General features: G+C 41.8%; 1 pseudogene; it reads left to right on the plus strand.

Annotated features, from left to right (window-relative positions):
- The first annotated feature begins 11,038 nt into the window (after positions 1-11,038).
- LOC116094432 lies at positions 11,039-11,481 on the plus strand (annotated as a pseudogene).
- The last annotated feature ends 6,519 nt before the right edge of the window (positions 11,482-18,000 follow it).

The following is an 18,000-nucleotide window of genomic DNA, read 5'->3' on the forward strand; positions in this document are numbered from 1 at the left end:
CCAACCCAACATGCTGTGTGCACACCAGACACACAACCAGCAGAAGAGGTTCTCACGCTCAGGTCTCATCACAAAAATAAAGCAATATAAAAGATCAAGAAAACAAGTGCTCTCCCCCACCCCAAAATCTGCCAGTCTTCTAGAAATGTTCTTCAATGAGGATTTCCTAGATGAGCCTTGGGACATAGAACTTAAAAGAGCAACCATAAACTCTATCAAAGAACTCAAGGAATGTAAGGAAGATAGTGAATAAACTTAGAGATCATACATTCCTGATAGAAATATGGGCAAGGGGCTTGTTGGGAGGCAGAAAGGCTGTTGGGAGTGGGATATAGGTAAAGGAGGACGCAGTAAGAGAAACCAGTGGGCATCATATACATGTATGTAAGTTTTAAACAACAAATGTAGTAAGTTTTAATTCTCGTTAGGCCAAGCACGGCTGCTCATGCATTTAATTCTAGCTGACATTATTCTTGGCTGACTGGTGTATATTTATGAGAAAACATAAATGTGAACTGGATAAAATAATGAAGATAATCTAGGATTTGGAAACCAAGCTTAATAAAGATATAGGAATATTATTGAGACCTTAAACAGAAATGAAGTTGGCATTGAAAAAAACTTGATAACTCAATGAGAAAACTCAGGGGAAAGTCTTGCATATGTGTTGAATAGTTTGAGTAGAAGATGTTCTTTCAGTACTCAGAGATAAAGTAGAGGAGGTGGGACACATAATCAAAGAACAAACAAACATGCTAATAAAAACATACTCATGATACTGTAGAAAGAAAACAAATAAAGCTGTATGCAGAGCATGACTAAGAACACAAACAGAAAAAAAATAAAATGACTGCAATCAACACACACTTTCCAAATAAAAACATAAATGTTTATGGCTTCACTTCTTCAATCAAAAGACACAGGTTACCTCAGTGGTTTAAGAAACAAAATTCATATTTCTGCTGTATAACAAAGAACTTCATCTTGGCTTTAAAGAGAGGTACAATCTTAAAGTAAAGGAGTGGGAGTGGGGGAAGAATGCCAATCAAAGGACACAGAGAGCAGACAGACACAATAGACTTCAAACTAAAATACATCAGAAGAGATAAAGAAGGACGCTTCATCCTAATCAAGGAATAATCCACCAAGGCATTACATTCCTAAATATATATGCACCAAACACAGGTGCTACTAAAATTAAAGATACAGATTAACATCCAACCCATTCACACTGAGCCATTTTAACACCCACTGCCTCCAGAAGATAGGTCGTCTGGACAAAAAAATACAGAGAGAAACACCAGACTTCAGAGGCATCTCACGTCGAATGGGCTTCCACTTAAATACCAAAGAATAGACATTCTGCTCCCAAGCCCATGAAAGTGTCTCTAAAATAGATCATATTCTATGACACAAAACAAATCTTAACAAATTCAGAGAAACTGAGTAACTCTGTATATGCGATCTGATTATAATGCAGGAAAACTTAAAAAAAAAAAAAAACCCAAATCTCTATAAACAAGCTCATAGAGACTAAAAAACTAGTGAATGAAAAAGAAATCAAGAGAAATAATAAGTTCCTGGAACTAAATGAAAATGAAAACATAACACACACTCTCTGAAACACATAAAAGCAGCTCTAAGAGGGACATTTATAGCCTAATGAAAAATATCAGAAAGAGAACAAACAAAAAAGTATTATTTCTATTAAACAGTTTTGGCCGAAATTTTGATTAGCTCCCCCTGTCTATTCTTTCTGGGTGTTGTTCTTATTTTTACAATGCTTTCACACACACACACACACACACACACACACACACACACACACACTCAGTGGAGTCTGTTTAGTGTTGTTTGATACATATATTGGTCTTCAGGGCTGACCACTTAGTACGTGGTAATTCTCCCCCTCTGTATAAATGTTAATTGCTGGCTGCTTTTCTAGATGTGGTGCCCCGATTTCCCTTTCCATATTAGCATTTCTATTGGTGTTATCACTCTTAGGGTATTGCTTTGGCAGCCCTATTGTTGAAGTTTAGTGTGTGTAGCTGTCATTTCTAGGAGGTTCCTCATTTCTTCAGACTTCCTGGTCCTTTGCCTCTAACAATCCTTTTGTTCACTCTTCCACAGTGCTTCCTCAGCTTGTACTGCTTGAAGTTTTATCTACGGCAATAGGAGAAGTTTAGCAGACAAAGAAGATAAAACATAGGAAAGGAAAAAAGTCAAAATGTCTTTATTTGAAGAGGATGTGATTCTATACATAAAAAAATCTTAAAGACGGGCTGGTGAGATGGCTCAGCGGGTAAGAGCACTGACTGCTCTTCCGAAGGTCCTGAGTTCAAATCCCAGCAACCACATGGTGGCTCACATCCACCTGTAATGATATCTGACGCCCTTTTGTGGTGTGTCTGAAGACAGTTACAGTGTACTTATTTATAATAATAAGTAAATCTTTGGGCCAGAGCAAGCAGGGACTGAGCAAACTGAGCTGACTGGAGCTAGCTCTGGGGCAGACCAGAGTGAGCAGGCTGACTGGAGCAAGCAGAGGTCCTAAAAGTCAATTCCCAACAACCAGATAAAGGTTCACAACTATCTGTACAGCTACAGTGTGTACTCATATACATAAAATAAGTAAATAAATATTTAAAAAACCTTAGAGACTGCAACCAGAAACTCCTATAGCTAACAAACACATTCAGCAAAGTCACAGGATTCAAAATTAACACACAAGAATCAATAACCTTCCTGTATACAAAAGAAAAAAATACTGAAAAAGAAATCAGAGAGACAATACCACTCATAACAGCCTCAAAAACATCTTTGAATAAATCTAATCAGGGAAGTGAAAGACATGTAAAAGAAAAACTTTAGGACATTGAAGAAAGAAATCAAGGGAGATATAAGAATATGGAAAAACCTCCCTCATTCGCAGACTGTAGGCCGACCCAAAGCAATCTACTTATTTAACTCAATCCCCACCAAAAGCATCCTGAATTCCATATGGAAACATGAAATCCTTGGGACAGCCCAAACAACTCTAAACAGCAACAGATCCATAGCTCTCACCAAAATCTCAGACAAAAACTATCATGGCATGGGTGTGAAAACAGATTCATTGGTCCATGGAATACAACTGAGAGCTCATATATAAGCCCACGTTCCTATCGTGAGTGGATTGTTGAGAAAGAAAGCAACATTACACACTGGTGCAAAGACAGCATCTTCAACAAACGCTTCTGGTCAAATGGGACAGCCACGGCTAGAGTGAAACTCAAGCCTTATCTCTCACCCTGCACAAAACTCAACCTCTAAATGGATCAAGGGCATCAATATAAGGTCTATACCATGAATCTAATCAGACTATCACTGAAGGATCGGAAAGAATTGAAGCCCCTAAGAAGAGGGAAGATGCTCTGGAGTGCTGGCTTTCAGGTATGACGTGGCTGTTGAGCTCTTGAACTCACAGCAGCAGTGATTACTTTGTAGATCTGTATGAGAATGGGCCAATCAACAGCCTACATGGAAAGTGTGAGGGCCAACTGTGTCTTAGCCTCCCTGAGGATTTAGGTGCAGTTAATGGTTGACAGGAGAGACCTTTATTTTCCCTTTAGCGTGACACTGGCAAAGTACAGCTGCTTCTAAAAGCATATCCTTGCCCATCCTCCTTCATGTGACCCTAACAAAATTCGCTGATTTATATTTTAAAATATAAAAGGCATGAAAGTGGGAAAGGGCTAGGTGGGAAGGGAAGTGCAATTGCAGAAATGTAGGGAAGAGAGTACAACACGGGATGCATACAGTCTGCACAGGTATGATAGGTCATGAGAAAACCCATCATTGTGTATTATTAACATATAGTCAGAAGAAAACAACAATGAACAAATGGAGAATACAAAAGCACAAACACTACAAAATGTTTTAAAGGCCAGAAATTAATAACGACTTCCCCCAAACTTCTCAACATTAATGTTCTCAATCAGCAGTTTCCCAATCGAAAGACATATAGACTGGAGTGAGAGGAAGGGGGTGGGGCAAGAGATTGTGGGACTCAGCTCAGAGCTTATGGGGTTTTGTTTTGGATACTAGTGGTGTGTGTATGCATGCCTGTGCACATGTATGTGTGATTTTAAGGTGGTTTGGGAGCGGCCAGGAGGGGCCAGCAATGACTGAAGGAGCTAGAGATCAAGTCAGGAGCCGTTAGCCATGCTATCCTGAGTAGTAATAACCGACTCCTCCCCCCCCCACACACACACCCTCCTCACTGTCAGGGCAGCTGCATCCTCCTACACTAGCAACACAAGGCAGCTGAGGGTTTCTTAGCAGCAGTAAAGGGTTGAGAACTGACGAAGCCACACACCCCCCAAGAAGACAGGTACCCTATCACCAGAGCTGTAGTTTGTTGACACACTTATTTTGGGTTCATATGTACACACGTCGGGCCCAATGCATGCAGACTCACACACTCATGGGAGTTCCCTTAGGTTCTTAGCTGGCTGCTTTGCCCTTTGATTCAGAATTGCAAAGTTTGTCAAAGAATGATCTTTGTGGATAAGCACAAAATCCAAGATCATGAACCACTGCTTCCACTCCACCTCCACCCCCCTTCCCCCTAGAGCCCTGCCAGATTGTAGAGACTACAGGGTGGAGATGCCCATGCTGAAGGTCTTTGGATTGAGCGCCATATTTTATGACCCCCTATTTACAGGATAAAGTAGAGTGGTCCCTGAGTGTGTGGAAGGTCTACATCTCCCAGGACTTGCTGCATCATAGAGACTGCATCTGCTTCGCACCAAAGGCTGAAGGAGTACTACCACATCAAATGACTTCACTATCAAGCAGATAAGGCAAGAAGTATTCCTCTGAAGGAGGTGCCTGTGGATGAGAAAGCCTCAGCTCAAAGAGCCAAGAGTACTAGGGCAGGTCTTCGTGTTCATGAACCTGAGCCCTTTAGCTTCACTCAGGGACAATTGAAAAAGGCACCAAATCTCATCTACATCCCACACATAGCTTAGTACAGTGAACAAACTTCTCTAGGAATAAGGGAGGCAGCTGCCACTGAGATCCATGGAGTAATAACGAGTCAAACCCCAGAAAACTTGTCAAACTTTGCTAACAAAGCATCAATGGGAGAAGAGGCCCCTGGTCCTGTGAAGGTTCAATGCCCCAGTGTAGGGGAATTCCAGGGCAGTGAGGTTGGAGTGGGTGGGTGGGGGAGCACCCTCATAGAAGCAGGGGGAGGGGGGATGAGGTAGGGGGCTTGTGAAAGGGAAACTGGGAAAGGGGAAAACATTTGAAATAAATGTTCAATAAAAAATAAAATCAATCAAAAAAATTTTTTTCGTTACTTCAGCTCCTTGGCCTGTCATAGAGCAGCAAGCAGTTCACCCCAAGCTCATCTGGTACCACATACACCGGACTTCCTGCTGCCAGAGATCCCAGTGACTAACCGCCTCCTCAGAGTAACACAGCTTTTCCAAGCTCCCTCTCCCAACCAGCCCACAAAACACAACCGAGAACACCCCAAGGAGCACTAGCAGAGGAGGCAGGGAAGGAATCATTCATATAAACTTGGGATCAAGAGGCAGTGGGAACAGCAATATGAACTAACCAGTACCCTCAGAGCTCCAGGGACTCAACCGCCAACCAAAGACTGCACATGAGGGGACTGATGGCTCCAGCAGCATATGTATAGCAGAGGATGGCCTAGTCAGTCATCAATGGGAGGAGAGGCCCTTGGTCCTGTGAAGGTTCTATGCCCCAGTATAGGGGAATGCCAGGGCCAGGAAGTGGGAGAGGGTGGGGTAGTAAGCAGAGGGGGGGGGGGCGGGGAATAAGGTTTTTCTTTTTTTTTTTTTTTTTTTTTTTTTGTGGGGAAGCTGGGAAAGGGGATATCACTTGAAATGTAAATAAAGAAAATATTTAATAAAAAAGCGAGAGAGACAGTGGAAAATGGATGAGCTAAAAAATTCCTCCACAGAGAAGTATTCTTCACATCTGAGTGCACACTAAGGAGGCAAGTTAGTTGTGAGTTCAGTAAAACCTGATGTTGCAGAGCAGAGAGGAAGAGGAGGAGGAGGAGGAGGAGGAGGAAGGGGAGGGGGAAGAGAGAGAAGAAGAGGAGAGAGGAGGAGGAGGAGGAAGAAAGATCAAAGTATTAAATTTCACACACTGTGCTCAAATACATTTTCTCAGCTTCAGAGCCTCAGCTATTTTATTGAGTGGAAAGCCTTGAATTAGAAGGGCTCAGGAAGAATAATGTTGTATGTTTTTCCTTATATCACAGAAAACACTTTTTATGGTAACTTGTCAGATTGTCTGTGAACAAACTCACGTTTTTCGACATTGATAAATTCTTTTCTTCATTTGGTATCTTATACAAGAGCACTTCGGATGTGCTGTCGATGTGACTGATTTTAGTAAATTCTATTAGGTCTTTGTCAACTAGTTATATATTCTATTCTTAGTCTTTTGTGAATCATTGCCTTTGTTTAAAAGGATAGCCTATTTCAAGCCCCTGTGAAGGTATATTCTTGTTTTTGTGATAAAAGGAAAACTTTAAACTGCCCCAAACAGAAAAGCAATGGCTTTCGGAAGTGGGTTTTGTTCTAGTGTGTTGTTTATTGTAAAAGGTGGACATTTAGCACTTAGTACAGTTGTAAATAAAAAGCAACTAAAATTTCTGTTAAAAAAGGGACACCCCCTCCCTCACCCCAACCCCTAGCATTGGGCAAAGAGACCCCTTGTTGTTGGTGCTGTTCTTATACTGGTCAGGAGCGGAGCAGATGGCAGTCCTTTGTTCGTCCAGCTTGATACTTGGCTCTGAATTAGCCCACTCCAAAATCTATACCATTTGTGAATGATTGGGAGGTTTGAAAGGGGTGTAAAAGGGCCAGTCCTGAGGATCTTCATAATAGGACCACCAGGAGGAGTCCTGAGGACCCAACACTTATGGTGTCACAGAAGTCAGAGATCTCGAACCAGGCTGATGACTCATTACATTGAACATTTGCAAGTAAAGAGACGTGGACAGAGGGATGTACCGTGGGACACACTGTGACATGTTACAGTTTCCATGATGAGCTGATGGGGTGTTTTCTATGCTTCTTGTTGTTGTTGTTGTTTGTTTGCTTGTGTATGGAGGGGAGGATGGGGAGATGAGTGGGCCTGGGGTACATGTTGTGAGACTCACAGAGCATCGATAAAAGGCTTTTTAAAAAGGAGGCACATTCTGGCAAAGTGAATAATAATAATAATAATAATAATAATAATAATAATAATAATAATAAGGACTCCCATTAGCTGTTGCTAAGGAGTGCTCCTCACCATCAAAGGCAGGCATCACTTTAGTGTGAAGATAGAAACAAATTCCAAGTAAAAGGAAGCAGGGGGCAAGAAGTTGTCATTGCTCCAACGTCGACAAAATAGGATTCAAACCAAGACCTGTCAGAAAAGCTAAACTAAGAAAGCTGATTAAGAAACAATGCGTCAAGAAAACATCACAATTTTAAACATACAGAGCCTGCTGAATGGCTCAAGGGTAGAATTGCTGGACTGCAAGCCTCATGACCTGAGCTCTATCATCTGATGCCACCAGGTGACAGGAAAGAAGCAAACCTAAGAGTTGTCTCCTGACCTCCACACAGGCTGTGGCACACACAGACAAATAATAGACAAATGTACACTTAAAAAACATATATGTATACTAATGTGGGCGTACTTTGTTTCATAAAACTAATACTAGACATAAAACCATAAATTAACCCAACAGAAGAATATTGTTTGACCTCAAAAACCAGTCTCATCAATAATGAGATTGTCGTAGTTTGCTTTCTATTGCTGTGATAAACACCATAATCAAAGGACACCTTGGAAAGGGAGGGGTTGTTTGGCTTACAGGTCCATCACTGAGAGAAGCCAAGGCAGGAACCTCCTGGAGGCAGAAAGTGAAGTAGAGACCCAGGAGGAATGGAGTAATACTACTTCTCCACAGCTTGTTTCTCTCTCTTTCTCTCTCTCTCTCTCTCTCTCTCTCTCTCTCTCTCTCTCTCTCTCTCTCTCTCTCTCTCTCTCTCTCTCTCTCTCTCTCTCTCTCTCTCTCCTTGCAAATAACTGAATCCAGTTTGTCCTGGAGTGTGGTCAATACATCAGTTGTCACACTATTGAGGAAAACTGTCTCTCAGTCTCCCAGCAGCCATCAAATGGCAGTAGTGCGTCAGCTAGGGGCAGGACTTCATGCCTACTGCACCTTCTCTATCAGGCCTCGGGCATGCTGCCGCACTCTCTGTGAGTTCATATGTACATCTGCCTTGTTGGGACTGGAACACTGTTTGAGGCCATCTACCACCCTGGCTCTTACAATTTTTTTCCACCCTTCTTCTGCAAATACCTCTAGCCTTTGTGGGGAAGGGTGTGACGCAGGCTTCCCACTCAGGCCTGAGAGCTCTGGATTCTCTTTTTCTTTGTATGTTGTTGACCCGTTGTGGACCACTGTATTATTTGCCATGTTCTGGAAAAAGAGATTCTCTGATGTAGGTTAATTTCAGATTTTTTTTTTAACAACTGAATGTTCCATTGTGTGAATACACATCGTTTTCATTATCTATTTCTCTAAGCTGTTTCCATCCCCTGACAACTGTGAGCATGGCAGGAATGAACAGAGATGAGCAAGTATCTCTATAGTAAGATATGGAGTCTTAAGGAATATGCCTACATTGATTTTCAAACTTTTGAGGAACTTTCAAACTGATTCCTATAATGAGGGCGACAGCCTGTATACCCACAGCACCAGCATCTTGGCCATTGTGACTGGGGTATCAGCTTCCTTTCTTATACAACCCAGAGTACCTGCCCAAGGCTTGAAACACCTTCAATGGGCTGGGCCCACCCACATTAATCATTAATCAAGAAAATGCCCCAGACATGTCAACAGTCCAATCTGACGGAAGAATTCCACTACTGAGTCCCTTCTTCCCATGCAATCCTAATTCGTGTCAAGTTGACAAAAAACTAACCAATACAAATGTCATCCTAACAAAAAAATAGAAACAAAAACATAGGATTTAAATGACATCATAGAAAAAGTGGATCTAACAGATACCTACAGGGCTTTCCATCTAAACACTGCAGAATATACAGTCTCCTCAGCAGTACATAGCATTTCTCTAAAATGGGTTATAAAATAGGACACAAAGCAAATATATAAATAGAGAAAACTGGAAGTTATTCTTGTATTTTATAAAATAGCATAATAATAGAAACCAACAGCAAGAGAAACTACAGAACATACAGAAACATAGAAATCAAGCAATACGGTATTGAGTGATGCATGGCTTACTGAAGAAAATAAAAAGGAAATTAAAATATTTCTAGAATAAAATCAAGGCACAATATTAAAAATCTATATAATATAATGAATGCAATCCTCAGTAGAAAATCTATAACTACAAGTCCCTGCATTAAAATAGCAGAGAAAGCCTAAAAAAATTTCTTAAACATGCAACCTAGGGGTTTTCAAAACAAGAGTGAGCTGAACTCAAAATCAGTAGGTCAATTAAATTAAGATCAAAGAAGACATTAATAAATGGAAATGGAAAAAAGATATCAATGAAACAATTGGTTCTTTAATGAATCTTTAGTCAGACTTAACTAACTAACTAAGTAAATAAATTCATTAATTAATTAATCAGAGAGGAAAGTAGATATTAAAATAGATACAAATGAAATTCAGAAAATCATTGGGAAATATCTTAACATGGATGACTTACTAAATTGGTTAGTCTCATGTTTGCTTTGGCAGCACATAGACTAAATTGGTTTGTCTCCAAAAAACTGGATAAACCTCCAAAATTACACCAAAATGAGATAAACAAATTGAGTACATCTATAACATGGAACAAGACTGCAGCAAAAACAAAACAAACAAACAAAAACAAACAATACAAATAAAAACAAAAAAATTACAAAAAAGTCTAGGTTTATATAGATTATCTGTAGAATTCTAACAGAGTTTTAGAGAAATATCAACACAAATGCTTCTCAAACTATTAACAAATTAGTTAATTAATTAAATAGAACAGAAGGGAGTACTGCCAAGCTATTGTTATGAAGCCAGCATCTCCCTGATACCCAAACCAGATAAGGACATGCATGCACACAGATCAAACACATTACAATAGAATACTTGTGTGTTGAACTTAAGAAAACATGTAAAGATCATAACCATGTTCGAGGTGACTTAATTCTAGTAATGCACTGATAATCCTTGGCTCAGGGAGTGACACTAATAGGAGGTGTGGCCTTGTTGGAGTAGGTGTGGTCTTGTTGGAGGAAGTGCATCATTGTGGGCATGGGCTTTGAAACCCTCATCCTAGCTGCCTGGAGTGAGTATTTTCCTAGCAGCCTTTAGAGGAAGATGTTGAGCTTTCAGCTCCTCCTACACCACACCTGCCTGAATACTGCCATGCTCCCACCTTGATGATAATAGACTGAATCTCTGAACCCGTAAGCCAGCCCCAATTAAATGTTGTCCTTATAAGAGTTGCCTTGGTCATTGTATCTGTTCACAGCAATGAAACCCTAAGACATACATCAACAAATGTAATCTATTATTACATTATATGACGTAACATAAACAGACTCAAGAACAAAAGCACACGAACATTTCAATAACTGAGGAAGGCTCTTGACAAAACCCCTTCATCTTGAAAGCCCAGGAGAGACTTGGAATAGGAGGAAGTTATCTCAACAAAGACTTGACAAAGTTATCACCAGTATTATGCTAAATAGAGAAAAACTCAAAAGCATTTCCACAAATGACAGAAGTGCCCACTTTCCGTTATCTTTTTCAATACACTCAGTACTATGCTTGAATGTCTAGCTAGAACAATAAAGCAAGAGAAGAAAATAAAAGGGGTACAAATAGGAAAAGAAGTCAGCGTTGTTTACAGACGAGATGACTCCACGCATAAGAAACCCCAGGCAAACAATGCGCCACGCTGCATGACTGTGTTGCTCGACCTGAGAAGCTTGCTGTTCTGAGATGGCTGGGCAGGCAGACAAGGTTGTGAAGTGCTACACCCTGGAAGAGATTCAGAAGCACAAAGACAGCAAGAGGAACTGGGTGAGGCTGTACCACAGGGTGTATGATATGACCAAGTTTCTGGAAGAGCTACACCCTGGAAGACAAGGTTGTGAAGTGCTATACTCTGGAAGAGATTCAGAAGCACAAAGACAGCAAGAGGAACTGGGTGAGGCTGTACCACAGGGTGTATGATATGACCAAGTTTCTGGAAGAGCATCCTGGTGGGGAAGAAGTCTTAAGAGAGCAAACTGGGGGAGATACTGGGGGAGAACTTTGAGGACGCTGGCCAATCTACTCATGTACAAGAACTGTCCAAAATGTACATCATTTGAGAGCTCCATCCAGACAATAGACCAAAGTTGACTAAACCTTTGGAAACTGATTACTACTATCAAGCTTAATTCTAATTGGTGGACCAACTGAGTGACCCCAGCCATCTCAACAGTATCAAGAATAAAGAATGTAGGAATGAAGACCAATGGAATGGAATAGAAGACCTACACCAAGGTGTTTGTTTGTTTGTTTGTTTAATGTAAATAGCAAATGTATATATTGGAAAAATGGCTTTATCAACAATGGATTTGGGGAAACTGAATATTCACATGTAGAAGAACAAAACAAGATCCCTGTATTAATTACTTTCTGTTGCTGTGAAGAGTTACCACAAACAAAAGTAAGTCATGCAGGGAAGAGCGAGTCCGCTTGGGCTTACAGTTATAGGCAGCCTGTAAGGGAAGGGAAGCACAGAAGCAGGTGTCCAGAGTCGGGAGACTGAGAAGATACACTTCCACCTACAGGTGAGAAGCAGGAGCGTGGGCTGGGCATGAGGTGGTGTTAGGAACCCTCAAACTTAGCCAGGCCATGGCAGCACACACCTTTAACCCCAGCACTAGGGAGGTGGAGGCAGGCAGATCTAGCTCCATGAGTTTGAGGCCAGCCTGGCTTACAGAGTGAGTTCTAGGACAGCCAGGGCTACACATAGTAAAAGTAAAGTGAAATAAAACAACAAAAAATACCCCAAAAACCAAAAAAAAAAAGAAAGAAAGAAAGAAAGAAAGAAAGAAAGAAAGAAAGAAAGAAAAAAGAAACCAAAACCAAAACAATAAAACAAAACAAACCCCCCAAGTCTGCTCCTAGTGACTTACTTTCTCCAACAAGATTATGCCTTCTAAAGATTCCATAACCTAAAGATTCCATAACCTCTCTAAAAGGGGCGCAGAACTGTGGAGCATAGATTTAAATATGTGAACCTCCAGAGAACGTTTCCCACAGAAGCCACCATATTCCACTTCCTGGTCCCCACAGACTTGGGACCATCTCATAATTCAAAAATCTGTTTAGTCCCCATAATCTTTCCAAGGTTCAACACTGCTTTTAAGTTCAAAATTTTTTTTGAAACTCAAAGCATGTTCTTAACTGTGACCTTCTGTAAAAACCTAAAAGCAAATCAAGTTTTAAGAAGCAGTCAAGGGCAATAGGTATAGCCTTTATTATTAACCTTTATTATTTTGGGAGTCCCTTGGACCTTAGGGAACTTGAAATGCAAGCCTTCTCCCGGAAGGATGAGCCTTCTCCCGGAAGGACGGCTCTGTAGTACTGGGTGATGGTCATAAGCTGCCTAGAGTGGGGAAAAAGCAAGCAAGAGTTCTAACTAGCTGTAACACCCGTGGACCACACAATGACTAGCCTGGCAAGGTATCTGCAGTGATGCCACACGGGTACTTGGGTAACTAACAGATCCCTGTTTGGACTGGAGGGCTGCTCAATAGGAGGGAATTCACATGTGGTACTGCAAACCTGTAGCTGGAGAGGCCATAGATCCCAGTGGAAAATGCACCATTGCCATCTTCCTAAACCAATTAATTGCTCACTGTATCCTAAATACTTTGTCCTTATACCTGCAAATAAGTGTAGCTCTCACCCCTCACCAAACAAGCTTCTTTTTATAGAAGATGGTAATTATTGCAAAGATCAACAACCGGTAAAACTGTAGACTATGTGAACAGGGGTACCCAGCCCCACCTGATAAATCTACAATGCAACTCTTCCATCTAAGGCTCAGGGAACATTGAAGAAGAGGGGATGTAGGCCACTGCACCGGGCACTCTTCATCTTTCAGACATAGTCCTGCCCGAGAGCACCCTGGCTCTCTTCCTTCTCACCAGTCCACCCAGCCCCTGCTACTCAGTGGCTCCTCTCAGACTACTCATGGAATACCCACCACAGAGAGCATTCTTGAATACACGAGATAATCTCAGTTGTCTGGGAAATGCTCCTAACACAGAGAATTAACATTCTACATTCTTAGCTTAACATTTTGCAGAACATTCAATTCCTTCCTTTACTCACAGGAGAACTGACAGAGAGAACAAACATCCCAGGAAAAACTTGCACCCTCAGCTGAACCTTCTACCAGGCAATTAAATGGTTAGGACTTCAATTACTGTGGAGACATTAAAATGTTACAGGTCCACAGCCTAATTACAACTTATCTTTGGCTATCTTTAGCTTCCTAAATAGCCACTTTTTGTCTACCTCTATGCTGGACCTAACATCTGTTGAGTAACAATTTTTTTTAAATCTTTTTTGGGAATGTATTAACTTAATAAACCCTAGATTTTTGGCAATCAAAAGGCCAGGAATACCATCAGATATCTGAAACCTGTAGTAGAAGCTCCTCCATTTTGCTATAACCCACCTACTTCATATTTCCATCAACATATTTTTTAGAGCCCTGAGTTATAATTTTCTTTGTTATGTTATTGCAAAAAATTATTAAATGGTTGCCATGTTGGAACATGGAATTTTGGGTCATCTAAATCTGTGTACTGTTGATGCTAAAGCCACAGCCCTCCTCTTAGACAGAATAAGAGGTGACTTATTCTGGAGCCATTTTGAGTAGCCATGGCCTGGGAACACAGCTTTGTTGCTAACCCAATTTCACGTTCCAACATGGAAGTGGTTTTATGAAGTTTTATAGCTCTCAGAACAAAGTCCTAAAGGCAAGTTTAAAATTCATCAGTGGGCAGATCAGAAAGAGGGTGACAGCAAGATAGGGGTGCTTTTTGATACTCCTCAGATGTTCTCTGATGATGTTCTTAGCCTTTGGATTGATCGAGGCTGCTGGTCTGCTTAGTTAATAGATTTTGAAGGTTTTTACCTATTAGTCACAGGATGTTGGATGGGGAAGATGAGAACTAGAAATGATTCTGCGTGAAGCTAATGGATATGCTGGCCTCAACCTCCAACGGTTTTTTCTAGAGCTATACTGGGTACTTTGTAATAGTGGCCAAATCTGTCATCCCCTACATGGAAAAGACCACCACTAGAGCTACCAGCCTGGCATGTAAATATGGTTCCCCTCTCTCTCCCAGAAGTCCCCTGGGCTTTGGTGGAGAACATACTTGAGGCAAATGAGACAGTAGAGGGCAAACAACTCCCTAGAGAAGGTTGCTTATGCTTGGGACCTGTCTAAAAGAAGGTCTCATTGCCTAGAAGCTATGGAATAGGTGCTAGAGGTGTCCTGTGAGTGTGAGGACAGTCAGGGTCAGCTAGGAAAAAATAAGGAGATGATCCACTCAGGGCAGGAGTCAGCCAAGTCTCCTGGCATTCTGCTTCATTTTTAGTCATCCTTGTGTGTCCTCTGACTCCTTCCTGAACTCCAGCTGCTAAGTATGAGGAATCATGATAGGAAGAAAAGGGGTATGGATAAGTGAGAAGAAAAGACAAAAGATTCAACAGCTCAGAAACAGAAAGATGAGAGCAATGAAAAAATTAAAACCCTTAGGCAAAGCATGGTGGAAGATGGGGATCAGAACTTATGGAGAGGAGGACAGAGCTATGGAGATGGAAGAGAGGCAGGGGCAAGGGGGAGGGCAGTAAGACACAGAGGATAAGAGGCTTCAAGCATGGGAGTGAGACCAAGCAAGACTCAAGCAGCACTCATCCAGGCCTGATGCTAGCTGGGCTCCAGTCCACCATGCTGCACCCCAGCAGAGGTCATTACAGGAGGTAAACTACCTGATCGTCTCCAAGATGGGTTCTCCAGGCAGAAGGAAAATTTTCTGCTTCTTGCATAATGTACCAGGCATGCACTGGTATCTGTGCTCCTCATCCCAACTCCTGCAGAGCACTGCATTAGGCCCAGGGGACTGGAGTAGCATTTTAAATTTAATTTCTGTTATCTCTCGACATCCCCATCTCTTCACCCAGTCCATACCAAACCTGTGAGCTGGTTTCTTTCCCATGAAAATCACACAGGGTACACGTTCTATTGGCTGACTCTACATGGTCTCTTTGCCCTGCCTTTTTTTTTTTTCCTGGTGTGAAAAAGCCACTGTTCCTTTCATTTTCCAGGTCCCTATCCAAAGAAGGCAACCTTCTCCCTTTGAATTTCCTACCTTAAATATTTTTTTTTCTTTTGAGACAGGGTTTCTCTGTGTAGCCTTGGCTGTCCTGGAACTCACTCTGTAGACTAGGTTGGCCTTGAACTCAAAAATCTACCTGCCTCTGCCTCTCAAGTGCTAGGGTTAAAGGATTTCATCACCATACCCAGCTGCTCATACCCCAAATCTTACCGGAAGTAATGGCTCTTGCTTCCAGCTAAGCCGACGCCTATACTGATGCCTGGCGCTCAGTGCTTACATCTTATGTGCATCACATGTAGGAATATTTCTCTAGTTTTTGAGCCACACATTCCTAAAAGAGAGAAACCATGACTTTCTGCTATCTAAATTCCCCCACACCTAGCACAGCGTCTAACAATATTCCCTCCTTGTAATTACTGTTCTTTCCTAAGATATTTTATAAGGGTGAGAAAAAGAAATTAAGCATCCCGTGCAAAAAGAGGACACAGAAGAGGCCAAGAGGGATGTGTGTGGAGCGGCAGCCTATGCCTGCAGAGACTCCCAGCCTTCGAGGGGAACCCATACAAGTAAGCTGTGATCTCCAGCATGCTGGATGAGCTGACATTTTGAGGTGAGGAGGCCTCTCTAGGACTAGGGAGATGGCTCAGTAGTTAAGAACACTAGTCGCTATGGAAGAGGCCCTGGGCTCTATTCCCAGCACCTACATAGTGGTCCACAACCATTCCTAACTCCAGTTCCAAGGGATCTGATGCCCTCTTCTAACCTCCATGGGCACCAAACGTGCATGTGGTGCTCAGACATGTGTGCAGGCAAAATACTCATACATAAAATAAAATGAGTAAACCTAAAAACTTTTAAAAAGATTCTCCAAGGATGACTGACTGTTGTGTCTGCGGTTGTGGAGAGCTGGAATGTTACAGGTCAAGAGACGAATTATCACGGGCTAATTTTAGCCCTCTTAATAGTTCCTATCTGATGACTCTTAGGTAAATCCTTGCTGAACTTAACAGACCACTGGCTTTCACCAATCCAAAGGCTAAGGATGTCATCAGGCACTGAGGTCTACAGTAGAGATGTCCCTGCTTTGCCTGCCTGGTGTTTCCATCTGTTTGTTTGTTGTTGTTATTCTTGGTGGTGGTTTTGACACAGGGTCTTAAGAAGCCCAGATTGGCCTCAGATTTGCTACATAGCCAAAGGACAACCTTGAACTTTGATCCTCCCGTTTCTATCTCTACAAAGGTATGACACCCTATCCAGGGAAACATTTGGGTGATATGACCACACTGGAGATGTGAAAAGCCTGGCAGAAATGAAGACATTTTAAAGAAGCACTGTGTCTCTTGATCTTACTATCAGACTGTTGGAACTGGAATTTTCCCAGGAATCTCACTTATGATGAAAGAAGGAAAAAAACATCAAGAAGAAGAACTTGGCAGATATTTCACATGGTTCTAACAACTGGTCAGACTACCTTAGAGGATGACACAGAAGGTCAATGTTGGGTCAAGGGCAGGTGGGACACTTTAGATGTACATATCCCTGACCCTCTATTTAAGCTTCAATCTCATGTCAGGACCCTGGAAATGGATTTCCCTGGACCTCTTCATCCCTCATCCCCCAGTGGGGCCACGCTGAATATGTATGCCTTCTCCTATCACTTCTAACTTGTCTCTTTTAGTTGGCTTATTCAAGATGGGTGACTGGACCTGATATAGGCATAGGTTGTACCCTAACCCCCAAGTTCAATAACGGAAAGTAGAGCAAAGGATCCAATGACAATTTTCCTCAAGTTTATCAAGGTGACTGATGTGACATATGGGTTTAAATAGAAAGCAAGAGGGACACATGCTGAGCCATCCTGGTAAGGTGTAGATCTGACCATCATCGTCGTCTTGGCTCCAGGATCTCCTGCAAAGTGGTCAAAATTTTTTTTTCTGACAGACAAGCTACATTTTCCATCTTCTAGCCTGAGACCTTCATGGAAGTTTCAATTTCTTCTTGTCCATTGTTTCATTAGTCTGATAGTTGAATGGAAAGGTGCAAGTCTCTTTTTAGACTATCTTTACTCCTGCCAGGACGGTTAAAGGAGAATCAAAGTCCAGTACAGGTATTCTTAAATGTCTGAGAGTTAGTTGAGAAAAAGGTGAATGGACAAATATCTTTCAAGGAAACTGAAATGAATCACCCACTCATTCCAAATAGCTCAGGAGAGTAGAGGTTAGGTTAGCATGTGTCATGTGACTGGAAGAGGCTCAATCAAGGATGAGGCTGAAGCAAAGGAATTCAGGTCACAGAGGAACTCAATCATCTAACTACTGTGCTTAATTTTATCCCAACCTGAACAGGGAGCACAGTGAGTTTAGGAAAAAGTGTCGCACGGGACTTGATTTTAGAGGATTCTTCCAAGAGCACTGTCAGGTGTGAAGTGGACAGTGTCAAGCTGGATGATGCAGGATGCAGGAAAAATGCAGAGGAGGTTCTCTGTTGTTAATGTAGAGGAGAAAGGGGGGAAAGCCTGGGTCAGGCAGACAAGAGGCAGAGGGGGGGGAGGGA

This window comes from Mastomys coucha, unplaced genomic scaffold (assembly GCF_008632895.1).
Source record: "Mastomys coucha isolate ucsf_1 unplaced genomic scaffold, UCSF_Mcou_1 pScaffold16, whole genome shotgun sequence".
In the NCBI taxonomy this organism is placed as follows: Eukaryota; Metazoa; Chordata; class Mammalia; order Rodentia; family Muridae; genus Mastomys; species Mastomys coucha.